This window comes from Peromyscus maniculatus, chromosome 1, assembly GCF_049852395.1.
Source record: "Peromyscus maniculatus bairdii isolate BWxNUB_F1_BW_parent chromosome 1, HU_Pman_BW_mat_3.1, whole genome shotgun sequence".
Classification (NCBI taxonomy): domain Eukaryota; kingdom Metazoa; phylum Chordata; class Mammalia; order Rodentia; family Cricetidae; genus Peromyscus; species Peromyscus maniculatus.
Genome location: NC_134852.1, coordinates 140,123,292 through 140,137,680, shown reverse-complemented (window position 1 = coordinate 140,137,680; position 14,389 = coordinate 140,123,292).

The following is a 14,389-nucleotide window of genomic DNA, read 5'->3' as shown; positions in this document are numbered from 1 at the left end:
ACCTAGAGACCAAAAAATACGGTTCAGCAAGGTTTTTCCAGCTCCAAATACACACCACCCCCTCTGTCAAATCAGACCCACGACGTCGAAAGGCAGGAGCCCCACCTGGGACTGTGTAAACATAGAGATTCAGTAGAGGCAGGTGGGGTTCGAGATTTAGGTGGTTATCCAGCTCCCCAGATGAGTAGAAAAGAGGTAGTCTGAGGCACAGGTAGAAAAACATGGCTGCTCTGCCCAGCTCTTGGACATCTCAGAGTCCCAAACTGGGCATCCATGAGATCAGAGGAAGCAGCTGCTTTGGAGGCCAAATGGTCTCTATAGAGCATCTTATACTCTTCTTCAAGGTACGTGGACAGCAGTGGTTCTCAGCCCACCTGATGCTGCGACCCTTTAACACAGTTCCCCATGTTGTGGGGACCCCCGACCAGACAATTATTTCCATTGCTATTTCATAACTAATTTTGCTATTGTTATGAACCGTAATATAAATATTTGTCCTTTCCGATGGTTTTAGGTGACCCCTGTGGAAGGGTCATCTGACCCCAAAGGGGTCACCCAGACCCACAGGTTGAGAACCACTGGTGTAGAGGCAAAGACCGGAAGGACTGAAGAGTGAGGCGGTGGGAGTCGATTGCACCTGGGGGTGCTGTGGTGGAAAGAGGGCTCGAGACCATCTGAGGGAGAGTGCGGTGAGGAGAAGAATGCAAACGCTCTGTGGAAACTTCTCAGAAGAGAGTAAACACTCCCACCGTCCACCTGCGCAGGGTTTCCGGGGTACCTTGCTTCATTGTCAAGTGTAATCCTTGAGAGAAAGAGTACACCGGTGACCCTGAGGTAACATGGGCTCTCTAGGGTTTCTTTAATCTCAACAAGCTTGGAATTCGCCCAGCACTGGAGGTTAAGTTTCAGGCTTTTCGTGCTGTTACATCTTTGTTCCCTTTACCTTCTCCTTGAAGTGGAAATGATTGATGCTTAAGTAACTTGGGCTGTTGAGTAATATTTATTCAGACTGCAGGAGAACAAGATAGGGCTTAAAACTGAGGTGGAAGTTTTCCCTTTGAATGGCACAGGTTGAGCCTTTGAAAGTCAAGTGTATTCCCAGTTGCGCAGTATAATAAAGATGGAGGAGCCGGCAGGCGAAAGGTCTCCCGCAGATGATCAATGTACACTGGTTAAGTGGAGGCTCAAACAGTCTCATGAAGCCACCTGAGCTGAAGCCCCTGGCTATAAATATTGACCGAGTCCTGGATTGTTCTGAGACTATCTCGTGTCTTTTGCTGAGCCTTTCAAGCCGGGCACTGGACGGCTTAGTAAACAAGCTTCTAAAGCCCCGAGAAAAGGCTCTCAGATTCCAAATTCTCTCTAGATAACACCAGACCTCCTTCCTCAGAGGAAAGTGAAAACTGTCCAGGAAAATGAAGTACCCTCAACACCAATGATGATGTGATTGTTTACTCACGCATGTGTGGGATTGTCAGCTCAAGTTGCCTAGGTACTAGCAGCCTAGACCCAAACCACAAATTTAGCATCAGGACAGCATCATTACATTTCCCAGTCTGTGTTTTTGCACAAGTACACACAGGTGTTTGAGTGCGGGGGAGGTAAAGGACAACTTGGATGCCATCTGCCACCATCTACTATTTATTCCCTTCTCTTTTTTCCTCTTTTTGAGGCAAGGTTTCTCATTAGCCCAGAGTCCACCGGTTAAGCTGGACTGGCCGACTAGTGAGCCCCTGAGATCCACCTATATCTACCACCCCCACACTAGGATAATCATGGTCATGTGACCACAACCAGCTGTTTAAGGTGGATTCTGGGACCACACTCATATCCTAATGCCTGCAAGGCAAGCGCTTCATTGAGCCATCTTGCCCAGGTGATCTTAAGCTCTCCAGGCTCATGCACAATGCCAGGGTGGAGTAGTTACCATTTTCTCCGTTTTGCGAAGACACCCCAACAGTTGCTTTGGTGATCAGTGGAACTGAAGGCTGAAGATGGGGTGCAGGAAGGAAGCAGGGGAGTCGGGGTTTCCTGCTGTCTTGGCTGCCGGGCTATCACCAAGCATTGGTCCCGTGAAGAGGCAGCCCTCTCCTTTGATGGGGTACGCAGTGTGGAAGGAAGACATGAGAATCTTCATGTGTGCCTCAGCCGTTCCTTCACCCATGCCTCTTTCCCTGGCCTGAAGGAGAAGAAAAAGGCCACCTATACTGAAAGGACCACCCACCCCTTGCCATCCATTTTACTGGTGCAAAAGAGAAGGGGGAAAGAAGGTGGGAAAATCCGTGCAGAGCTTGCAAATGAAGCCTTCGGCACTCGGGGCTCTGGACAGTGCTACGTGGAAGGACTTGGGGCCTATGAGCACGAGATACACTTTGCAGAACAACTTCTGTCCTCTTGTCCACGCACAGTGGTTTCCCCCACCACATCCCTCTTCCTTGATCCTTGAAAAAAAATCCCAACCATTTCCCTGCAGCTAAGCAATAAGAATTTTTCTCTTTCCTTGGGCACGGGGCATCAGCAGAAGAGACAAGACATTTATTAGAAGATCAAAGCAAGGTAAGAGATGGCCATGTCCTTCCACAAACCATCAATCCCTGGCTGCTTAGCCCCAACAACCCTCAGATGGATTTTCTTTAATAGAGAGGCATGGCTCACATAGTCTACAATCTACACTAACATGTGTACATTGCATAAGGCAGTCAGCTGCGCCCATCCATGGCTTTTAGCACATCGAAACGATTGTACAACCGCTTCTGCAATCTAACTTCAAACACTTCCATCGCCCTCAGGAAGATCCTGCCCATTAGCCTTTGCTCCACAGCCGCTCCACACTCTCTAGCCTCCCAGCATTTCAGCTATCCACTAATCTGCTCCCTGTCTTTCCGGGCTGGCATGTTTGAGGTATTCTATACAACTAGAATCATGCAGTATGAGCCATTTTTAACTGAATTGTTGCACTCATATTTTCAAAGTTCCTTCGTAGTGTATCAATATATCGCTTATATTATTTAATGGTTGAATAATAATTCATTCATTGGTTGATAGACACGTGCCTTTTCCATTTTTAGGGATGATTATAAATAGTACTACTATTAATACCTGTGTACAGCTTTCTGAGTTTTTTTTATTCTAGAATTTTCACTCTTTTCCTTAAAGCATACAAGTTCGGAGCATACAAGATGTAAAAATATACATCTCAAAGTTTAATATGATCAAGAGCTGCAGAGCTACAGCTTGGTCAGTGAAGTGATTGCTATGCAGGCGTGAGGAACCGAGTTTGATTCCCAGCACCCACATAAGAAGCAAAGTGAGTGGCATCCACTAGAAATCCTAGAGATGGGGAAAGTAGTCAGGCAGATCCCTGGGGCTCACTGACCAACCTGCCCAGCTTAATCAGCAAGCTGCAAATCCCAGTGAAGGACCGTGTCTCAAGAGACAGGCGAGGCCAGTGAGACGGCTCAGCAGATGAAGATGCTTTCTGCTAAGCCTGAGAACCTGAAGCCAATCCCCAGGGTTCACACGGTGTAAGGAGAAAACCAGCTTCTGCAAGCTCCACATATACACCATGGCAGGCATGCACCCACACACATACACACATACAACTGCAAGTAAGTAAATACAATAAAATAAAGAAATTATTATTTTCTTAAAGACAGGGAGAGAGAGAGAGAGAGAGAGAGAGAGAGAGAGAGAGATGGGGAGAAGGCTCAATGGCTAAGAGCATGTACTCTTCTTGTAGAGGTCTCAAGTTTAGTTCCCAGCACCCACATCAGAAAGCTCACAATTGCCCATAGTTTCAGTTCCAGGGGGATCCAATGCCTCCTGCACCCATGGGTACCTGCATTCAAGTGCACATAACCACACACAGACACATAAATAAACATATTTAAAATGAAATAATAATTTTAAAAAAGATCCCACATCTTGCAGGTGACAGGGCCAGGGTTCTATCTGGAACCCTGTCTCTATTTGGGAGGAAGGAACCTGAATGCGCCCTGAGACGTCTGGCAATGATTTCTGTATTGGTCAGAACTTGCAAAGTTATGGTGCAGTAACAAAAATCTCCAGTTTTATTTATTTATTTATTTATTTATTTATTTATTTATTTATTTTGCAACAACAGTTTCAATTTTGTTTGCATTCAAAAGTGACTACATCCCTTTTGTCCTCTCCCTCTGAGACACATGTTAAGAAGTCACCTTGTTTTTTTCTCAGGGGGCGGGGAGGGGTAGGAAATAAGAAGTGGAGCCCATCCATATAACTACTTTCAGAGCTCCTCAGACTTGGCTTCTGCTATATGCATTTGCATTCCATTGGCCTAAGCAAGTCACGTGGCCAAATACAAAATGGACAAAGAAAGATGCTTGTCACCCCGTCTCAGTGAATGGGGATGTGTGGAAGGAAATCGATGAAAGCATTAATGCATTCAGCCACAGCATCGAGAATCTGTGAGCCTTGGGTTTCCGTGAGGCCTTTTCTGTTGCAGAATCATCCAAGTACTACAGACACTCTGCAACACACTGGTGAGGAGACATGAGCATGCCTGTGGCCTCATGGAGTTGAGAGGGAAAGACTAAGATTAATGACCAAAGAACATTAAGAATGGTAGCATTAAGACAAATTACACAGGGAAGAAAAATCTGCTCCTCATTGGGGATGTGAGGGACATGATCTATTCAAGAACATTGGAGAAGCCCAGGCATCATGGGCACCAATGTAGAGAGAGCACAATGTGCCTGGCCTTCCTTTCTGGGCCCATTACAATGCCTGACTGTGATTCTACATGAGCAGCTGGGTTCTCATGCAGCTGTCCGACATAAGTGTGTGAAATAACCTCCTTTGGGTGGACAGGAGTCAGTCATCTGGAGCTTCGTGGAGAGAGGGGAGAAGTCAGTGATTGCAAGAGATGGTGTCAGGTGCAGGATGATGGGGGTGGGGGTGTACAGGATTATACCACTGCTGCTCAGGACCCGCCAGCCTCCAGCTAGGCCACCATGTTCTCATCTGTCAAATGGGTGCAGTACTGCATAATGGCTCTCCTGACTCTTGTTATGGTGTGGTGGGTGAGGGAATGCCTTCCAAAGATCTCTACATGGAATTCTCACAAGCTGTGAATGTGACCTTCCATAGCAAGTGGAACTTAGCAGATGGAATTAAAGCTCTTATTCTGGAAAGATCTGCTGATGGGCACCATGTAATCATAGGAACTCCAGAAGAAGACATGAGACAGATGCAGAGGTCAGAGTGATAGAGGAAGGAACTGTGAGCCAAGGGAGGCAGCCAGCCTCTCAGTACTGGAGAAGAAAAGGAAATAGACACCCCCAGAACATAAATGTGCTGGCTCCCCTGCCCTCTCTCCCATCCTGAAGCAGTGCAGACCTGGCTACAATTTGACGTCAACACTTGTGACCTCCAGAACCACCAGACATAAACTACTGCTATCTTGGATGAGTGACGCTTGCTGGGATTTGTATTACATCAGCAATAGAAACCTAATACGCAGCTTGACACGCGGTCAGGTCAGCGCAGAATGCTAGAGAAAGGCAGTGTGCTGCCGATGGAAATGAAGTGTTGACCAGGCTCGGAGGCCAGTGGGGAAGGCAGGTGTGTCAGAGCACAGCCCATAAGGTGCATGGATGCACCTCCCTATCCATCCCAGGCCCTCAAAGGTCAGTGAAACCCACAAGCAGTGGATTGCTAAGAGTCACTGCTCTAGCCTGCAGGCTGTAGTGGTCCTCAGCACGGTATAAAATGACATTCTTCCCCATCTCCTCGACCTCTAAGCCTTTGGCTGTGCCTGGCTGTTCTCAAGTCAGGGATCACATGAAGCTCACCCCGCACGCCTTTCACAACGTTTTCCTGGGAGTGGCTCCATCCCTAGAGAGTCAGCTTGGTCTGCAGTGTAGCCCAGGTTCTAGCATCTTCCAGCACCTTGCCAGAAGCATTCAAGTATCCCAGGAGCTTTCCAGAGCTGGGTCTACCAGCATGAGAGCCCCGAGGCCACACTGGTCTGTGGGAGAGATCTCTCCTCACTGACAGCTCTGCTGGGGTCTCCTTTCTTCCAGCCTCTGCAGCCTGACTGGCGTCAGTCCTGCCCACTAAGCCAGGTCCTCCCAGACAGGCAGACTCAGCCATAAATTTTAATTCAAAGGTTTTTTTCCCCCTTTTTATTATTTTCAAATGTTCAAGGCCATGAATGTGAGGAAATGTTGTTCTTACACTGTGACATGCACATCGCTAAGAGAGGAGAGCTTTAATCTGTGTCCTCATTCTGGGGACACTATACTCACAGCAGCAGGCTGGGACTATCCCTCCCCTGCACACACATGTGCCGGCACACCCCCGACGGCAGCATTCAGTATTCTTTGCCTCTGTGGATACTGTTCTATCCAAAGTCAAGGCCGGTGACTTTGCTCTGCCGAACTCTTTGTGTGACTGCTCCTTCCTGGGACCAAATGGAAAGAAAATCCAGATAATCTCAGGTTATGTAGGTATGGGCAGGTACAGGCATATGACTCACCGGTGCGGGCCACTTCCTTGGAGGAACCCACAGAGCTTGCCACAGCATGAATTGCTCATCTGGACTCTGGACTGTCCCCCCCCCCCTTTTTTTTTCTTTAACCTGCTGCCATGTGCCCAAGAGCCTCTGAGGCTGGCTTTCTGCCAGGAATGTTAAGAAGGCCCAAGCTGAAGGCTTGCTCAGAACCCAGAGTAGATTGGTTTGGCTCCTCTGGGACCCTCCCAGGCATGAGCTTGAGAGCAGAAGGGTACACACACACACACACACACACACACACACACACACACACACACACACTGGCAGTGCTGTCCTGGCAGTGGTCCCTCAGTCCAGGAAACCCCATGACATGACATGCTCCATGGCTCCTGCTTCAGAGGCCTGGGCACCAGGCCTGTGACCACATTTGTGATAAATGTCTTTGTGCTGCTTAGTGTCGCCAGACCTTGAACTGCATCTTGAGTAACTAGGCCTGTGGATTTCCAGCTGGCCTCAGACTTCGGGCCAAAGCCAGCTGGGGTCTTTATGAGAATAGCCCTGGCTTCGGGACGGGACAACCACAGAGGCTCTCTGGGCCAAAGGACACCCCGTGGCTGTGACTGGGAAGTGGGGACGACATGGCAGAAGCCATCCCCAGAGAAGACTTCCTTTGCTCTTCCAGCCATTTCCTACTCTCGCCAGAAACCATGAACTGCACTTGCAGGCTTGCCCTGTGGCTCCCAGAATTAATGAGGCCTTCTCCCCTTTTTCCAGGGTGGCCTTCAGGGTCACAGTCCAGCTCTGAGCTTCTGCCCCCACACCAGTCCCTACCTCCTCTTCCAGGCAGGACCCAGAGACTCAGCTGGGCAGTGAACCTCTATGCAGCCCCCCATCTTTAGCTAGAATCAGTGGTAGTGTTTCTTGTGGGTTTTGGGTCTATGTTACCTGCCTCGTGGGCCTTGGATACTTACCTTTGGCAAGCCCAGTCCTTGTTCTACCAACTGGATTAAAATACATTTCAGGATCAACCAGGTGGTTCGGCAGGTAAAGGCACTTCCTGCCAAGTCAGACACCCAGAGTTCAGTCCCCAGGACCACATGGTGGTGGAAGGAGAGAACTGAATCCCACCAATTGTCCTCTGACCTTCAACACACATGCTGTGGCACGTTCATGCACACACGTTCATGCACACACGTTCATGCACACACGTGCATGCACACACACTAAATATGCAATAAAAATTCAAAGTACATTCCAGCTAATATTGGAAGACTTTTTTCCCCTCAGCTGACCTCGAACTTCCCATGTAGCCAAGGATGACCTTGAACTCCTGATCATCTTGCCTACACCCCCTTCAAATGCTGGGATCACAGGCACGCGGCACCACACCTGGCTTTGCCCTTTTACGACATGGATGAAGAAGTATGTGGCTTTGACCCTGGGGCAGAACACTGTGGTGCAAATACAGAATTCAACACGAATTCCATGCAGTTAGGGGTTTCACTACTTGTCTCTGAGAAAGAAGCCCATACCTTCCTCTGTGGGCCTGGAGCCCCACCTCAGCTTCTGATCACCAAGCTGGCTGTGGAGGGGTGGGTCCTCACGGGGAGGAAGCTCTTCCTGTTTGCTCCTATCACGGCCTGGGTTAAGTCAGCGGTTGGCCGGCTTACGGCCTCTCTTTCCTGCTTCCTCCCATTTTCCTCCTTTGCAGGTAAGAGGGGAGTGGATTCACTTCGGGGTAGGGTAATATACCTTCAGCTAGTCATCCTGTGACCAGCCCATGCTTTAAGCCACCAGGAAGTCACAAGGTCTCAGAACTCAACTCGGGGATTTGTTCCTTTCCTAGAGAGGGGCCCAAGGTGTGATTGTGCAATTGTCTCTAATATTGCACAAGTCCAAAGTCCTTTCTAGAGGTCTATAGAAGCCCTTGTCTCTCTGGATAATCCTCCCGTCTACTGCTACTGGCGATGGATGAGACAGTCTAGTCCAGGTGCTTCCCATGCTGCCCCCTCCCCCACCCCGCTGAGCACCCCTGGAAGTGCACCTGCAGCCCCCAGCCTTCTGATCGGGGCTGTCCAGCAGGTGCTGCAGCCTCTAGCACCTAGCACGGCTCCACAGCATTCCTGGGCACCTCATCTCCCGGCTAGCCCAGACAGGCAGCTCCCTGAGCTGGCTCTGCATTAGCGGAAGCGAGGACAGCCAGCGAGCTCAAGCCTCTCCTCCTGGGCTGGGCTTATGTGCAGCCTCATGTGACAGGAAAACCGTGCAGCATGTTAACCAGTACAACTGGCTGCTGCTCTGGATTCTTTGGCAGTCAGGCCCCTGGTGCCCAGCGAGCAGGAGGCAGAGGCATTGAGACAGGGCAAGGAGGGGATCTAATTAAGCTGTAAGCATCCCAGAGCCCCAGCTGGGTTGTAGTGGTGCTCTCTGATCCCAGCATCGCCTTAAGCACTGAGAGAAAGGAGGGGCAAGAGGAGGAGAGGATTGAGAACTTGATCATGGCGTCCCCAGTGAATTTCCACGGAACTTAACGTGTACATCATGTTGGAGAATCAGCCCCCTTGAACTCCGCTTAATTCTGCCCTGTGATCCTAGGAGCTCCAATGTCCCCCGGCCCAAAAGGAAGCTGACTTTCCCTTAGTGCCTCAAGGGATGCCAAGTGTGACTGGGGAGTGCCTCCTGCCTTTGTGCATGGAGATGCATTCCTCCCTAGCCATACTCATTGATGCTGCAATGTAGCGGTCCTCCGGTCCCCTTTCTCGAGTGCCAAAACATTCCACGTGTGGGCTTTGCCATCAAAGAGCGTGGAAAGGGCTATACTCTGATGTCCAACCTGGGACCTAAATGCTATGCCATGACGTGTGTGTGTGTGTGTGTGTGTGTGTGTGTGTGTGTGTGTGTGTTTGCAGGTGCATGACTAGGTATAGGTGTGTGTACATATGTACATGTGTCTGTGGAGGCCAGAGGACAACCTCAGCTGTAGTTCCTCATAAACCATGCCGTTTTGTGAGACAGGGACTCTCACTTTTCCCTGGAACTCACCAATTTGGCTAAGCTGGCTGGCCAGTGAACCCAAGGGATCCACTATATTTGCTTTTCGAGGGCTAAAATTATAAGTGGGCACCACCATGCTCAAGTGCTTTTTTAAACATAGAAACTGGGCATTACACATGTGAACCATCTCCCAGTCCGACAACTTGCACTCTTTAAGCCAATCGATCTTAACTTTCAGATCCAACCTTCCAACGAGACTCATAGAAAGGATCGATGCTGTAGCATTGACGCTGTAGCCAGTCACGAAGGCAGGTGTGGCCCAGGAGACCCACATCCACAGCCTGTACCTTCCACGGCAGGCAGTATACATTTCAAAGAGTAGCATAGAAGGAAAAAGCCAACCAATCGAAGGCTTGTCAAGCCTCACACTGCAGAGGCTGAGACCAGGGGATAATGCTGTTGGGAAAGAAGTGGAGCTTGAACTCCATTCCCATGAACACCTTCAGCCGTTGTTCTTCAGTTTTGTTCTGAATTATGAGAAAACACAGGTTGAGTATAGAACACTGCACCGCTCCGGAGCAAAACAAGCAGCAAGTCTCCTGCTTATGAGCCGACATCTGCTAAACTCATCCCACACAACCTCGGGCCCTGCTGACCACAGACTAGGCTCTGGGCAAAGTGCATGCTCTCCCCGAAACCACACTCCCCAGACAGCCACATCGCCGAAGAGCAGCCATGCGTTCTTTGCTCCGGCGCTGAAGCAAACCAGATAATATTAGGCTCAACCCGGCTTAGACAGAGGCTTATTTCTTTTAAAAACAGAGAAGGAGACAGACCAAATTCCTGCCCGGATCTGTTAGCCGTGGCCTTGTGGCCAAATCCCAGGAATCCTGCCCTGGCTGGGAAGACTAAGACCTCAGCACTTCTGAACAAGGGGGATTGGGGCCAGAGACTCCACCTCACATTCCTGGTCCCAGAATGGCAGCAAGATGTGTCAGAGGGAACTGGCCCTCCAGGGCACTCTGAGTCTATGGAAAGAAGCTAAAGATCTGGAGATTTTTTTTCCTGGTTTTATTATTATTAAATAGGGTTTTAATAATTCAGTAGTTGGGCTGGGGATGTAGGGATATGAGCTTGCAGAGTTTGATGCCAATGAGAGACCTCATCTCAAAGGAAGGTGGATGGTGCATGGTGCCTAGGGAAGGACACAGAGATTGTCCTGTGACCTACACACACACACACACACACACACACACACACACACACACACACACACACAAGTTAGACTAGTACCTGGCATACAGTGAGCATCATGAAAATACTCATAAAAATAACATTTCTCTAGTTATAAAAGGGGCTCTGACTGGAAACAAACTTGGAAAACACTAACGAGTAAAGGGGATACAGCTGAATTCATCTGCCATTGCAATTTGTAGACACAGTACCTTATTAAAATATGTCCAGGATCTTCCTATCCATGAACCAAGTGTGTCTGTATCACATACCCTAAAGAAGATCTTTTTTATTCACAAGGAAGTGGAACTGTGTTCTAATTTGCATATAATCCTCACACACTCTCCTGTATACTATAAATTATCTCTATATTGCCTATAATGACAAATGCAATATGATTGCTAGGAAGATATCACATTGTATTGTTTAGAGAATACCAAGAAAATGATAGGTGCCTATGCTCAATACAGATGCAAGGGCTTTGTTTCAAAAATTTTATATGCACATGACATGTGTATGTGTGAGCATGTTGGCGTGTGTGCCACAGTGCATGTATGGAGGACAGAGGGCAATCTCAGGTGTGTGTGTGTGTGTGTATGTGTGTGTGTGTGTGCATGTCACACAGTTTACATGTGGAGGTCAGAGGACAACCTGTGGAAGTCAGTTCTCTCCTTCCACCATGTGGGTTCCAGGGATCAAATTCAGGTCACGACACTTGGCATCTGGCAGCTCTACCCACTGAGTCATCTCACCAGCCCAAGGACTCCTTTACTGTTCCCTGCTACATATGCCATGCTTGCTGGCTCAAACGCTTCCAGGGATTTCCGTCTCCACACCCTGTCTTACTTTGGTATTACCAATACGTGCTACTGTACCCAGCTTCATGTGGGGTCTAGGGATTTGATCACTCGGGTCCTCAGACTTGTGGGGAAATCCTCTACCTGCTGAGCCACCTCCCCAGTCCTCAGATACTTCTGATCTGGAGTAGTTGACTACACAGATGCAGGGCCAGTGGGTGGACAATATTTTCATTTCACAATGTTCTGTATTAGTAAATATCCATCAATTCATTCCTCTCGTGGTTACACTAGTGTTTCATTGTGCTATAAGCAGCTCCTCAGTGTGTGTTCTTCTCTGTAATTATTAACTCACTTAGGAGCAAGTCACCTACCTCCTCTCCAGAAAGGAGGGGCAGATGAGGCCTCTTCTGGTTGCCCAAATACCTATGTGGTCGATCCTCGCTGTTTGTGGAGTCCATGTTTGCAAATTCATTTACTCCCTATAATTAATTTGCAACCTTAACACCAAGACTTCTTCATGCTCAATAGCACTCAAGTGCAAAGCAATGAGAACTCTGGGCTACCAACACATTCACAGCCAGCACAGACGGAGTGAGGCGACACCCGGCTGGGGACACAGACTTCTGCTGCTGCTTTGGTACTGTCCACGGGAATCCTTCCACATTCTAGCCAGAGGTATACTCGCCCTGACAAATCCACTGTTGAGAATGCCTGCCCCCACCCCCATGCCCACCCCTTCCTGCACGGCTGAAGGCCTTTCTAATGTTCCCAGGTGCAACAAGGCTCTGATGTGACCTGCAGAGAGCCACGTGTGTTCGATAAGCTCCGTTCAGGCACAGGTTATAGCTCTGCTGGCCTTGAGGTCAGCGTCAACGAAACAGTGCGTACTAAGGAAGGTACCTTTCCACAGAGGTGCGCACAAGGCAATCCTGCGTGTTCCTCAGTGCCTATCAGTGCTGAGAGGAGAGGCGCCCAGGAAGCCCGGGCCCCGCACTTCTGCGAGGAGCACTGGGTCTAGCTAACAGCTCTCAGAGGGACTCTCTTCAACGCGCCTGCACCATCATGAGACTTGTCCCCAGGGCCGAGACCATCTCTACAAGCCTTCCTTGCTCCCAAGTTCGGCTCAGTGAGATGGTCAGAGAATGAGCCCTTCACTCTCTCTCTTCTTAGTTCACCCAAAGTCATACACCCCACACACCAAAGATTCTCCACCAGCCAGCTGGAGTTCAAGCTCTGTAACAACTACTCGTTACTGCCCAATCTCAATGTAGGACTGGCTTTCTCTGGGGAGATTTCCTGGCTTCCTTCCTTTATTGCTTATACAAGTTATGGTTTAATACTGGTTTTCTGAGTAGAGCCATGAATGAATAACTACAAAATGCAGCAGACAAAAACCTTGCTTCTTGCGGGGTGGTGGTGGTGGTGGTGGCGGCGGCGGCGGCGGCGGCGGCGGCGGCGGCGGCGGCGGCGGCGGCGGCGCACGCCTTTAATCCCAGCACTCGGGAGGCAGAGCCAGGCAGATCTCTGTTAGTTGAAGGTCAGCCTGGCCTACAGAGCGAGATCCAGGACAGGCACCAAAACTACACGGAGAAACCCTGCCAAAGAAGAAGAAGAAGAAGAAGAAGAAGAAGAAGAAGAAGAAGAAGAAGAAGAAGAAGAAGAAGAAGAAGAAAGAAAGGAAAGGAAAGGAAAGGAAAGGAAAGGAAAGGAAAGGAAAGGAAAGGAAAGGAAAGGAAAGGAAAGGAAAGGAAAGGAAAGGAAAGGAAAGGAAAGGAAAGGAAAGGAAAGGAAAGGAAAGGAAAGGAAAGGAAAGGAAAGGAAAGGAAAGGAAAGGAAAGGAAAGGAAAGGAAAGGAAAGGAAAGGAAAGGAGAAAAAAAAACCCCTTGCTCCTTTAATTTTTCCTTGCTCTGAACTTATAGGTAGGTATACTCATATACTGATAGTTGCAGATTCCTCTCAGGATAAATGCCAAGTGGCTGCTTAGCTCATAGACACCCTATGCATGATCATGATCTTGAAATCACCAATAGACCTCAAAATAAACAATAATTGCAAATATCAAGTGTCTATTGTGTCCAAAGGAAACACCCTTCGTTGGCCACCGAGGGTAAATTTTGACTTCCCTAAAGCAGAAGAAGGGAGGAAATGCCTTCCTCCAGTGAGGCAAGGTCTCACAGCTGGGCCACACAAAGGATGTCCTGCGAAGATGGGACACCCAGCCTGCCTGTGAGAAAACATGGCCAGCTCCAGCCCATGGCCAAGGACCTCCTTAGCAATCAGGCTAGGCAGGGCTAACTTCAGAAACTACCCACCCTGAAGCCTCGGGACCTCGGTAGCAAAGGCTTATTCTATACCCATGGTAAGTTAGTCAGGGCTGCAGGGCAGGCTATGCTCTATGAACTACATAGTCACTTACGGATGGGTGGAGGATAGCAGCAGCTCCTGCATCTTGGAACTGAATTCTCTGGAACGTATGGCTCCCATGATTACCACGAAAGGGAAAGGGAGCGTTTGGGTATCCCATCCCAATCTGAAGTTATGCTTCAACCCGAAAGTTAGATTTATTACTTCCTCTCAGAGCTCGTTGTCGGCCCTAGTCAAAATGGCCTCATCCGTCTTCCAAGAGGCCAGGAAATATAGGGATATCAAACATGATATTGGTAAACAAGAAACATCTCCTCGACCACATGTCAACATCTGTTGTAAAATACTATTTTAAGATGTGTTACGTGTGTTTATGCCGTGAAATGCTTATTTAATAATGCAAGATGTGTTGCATTCTTTTATATTGCATTTGTTTAACTCTGTGAAGCTGTGCTTCTTTGCCTGTCTAAAACACCTGATTGGTCTAACAAAGAGCTGAAC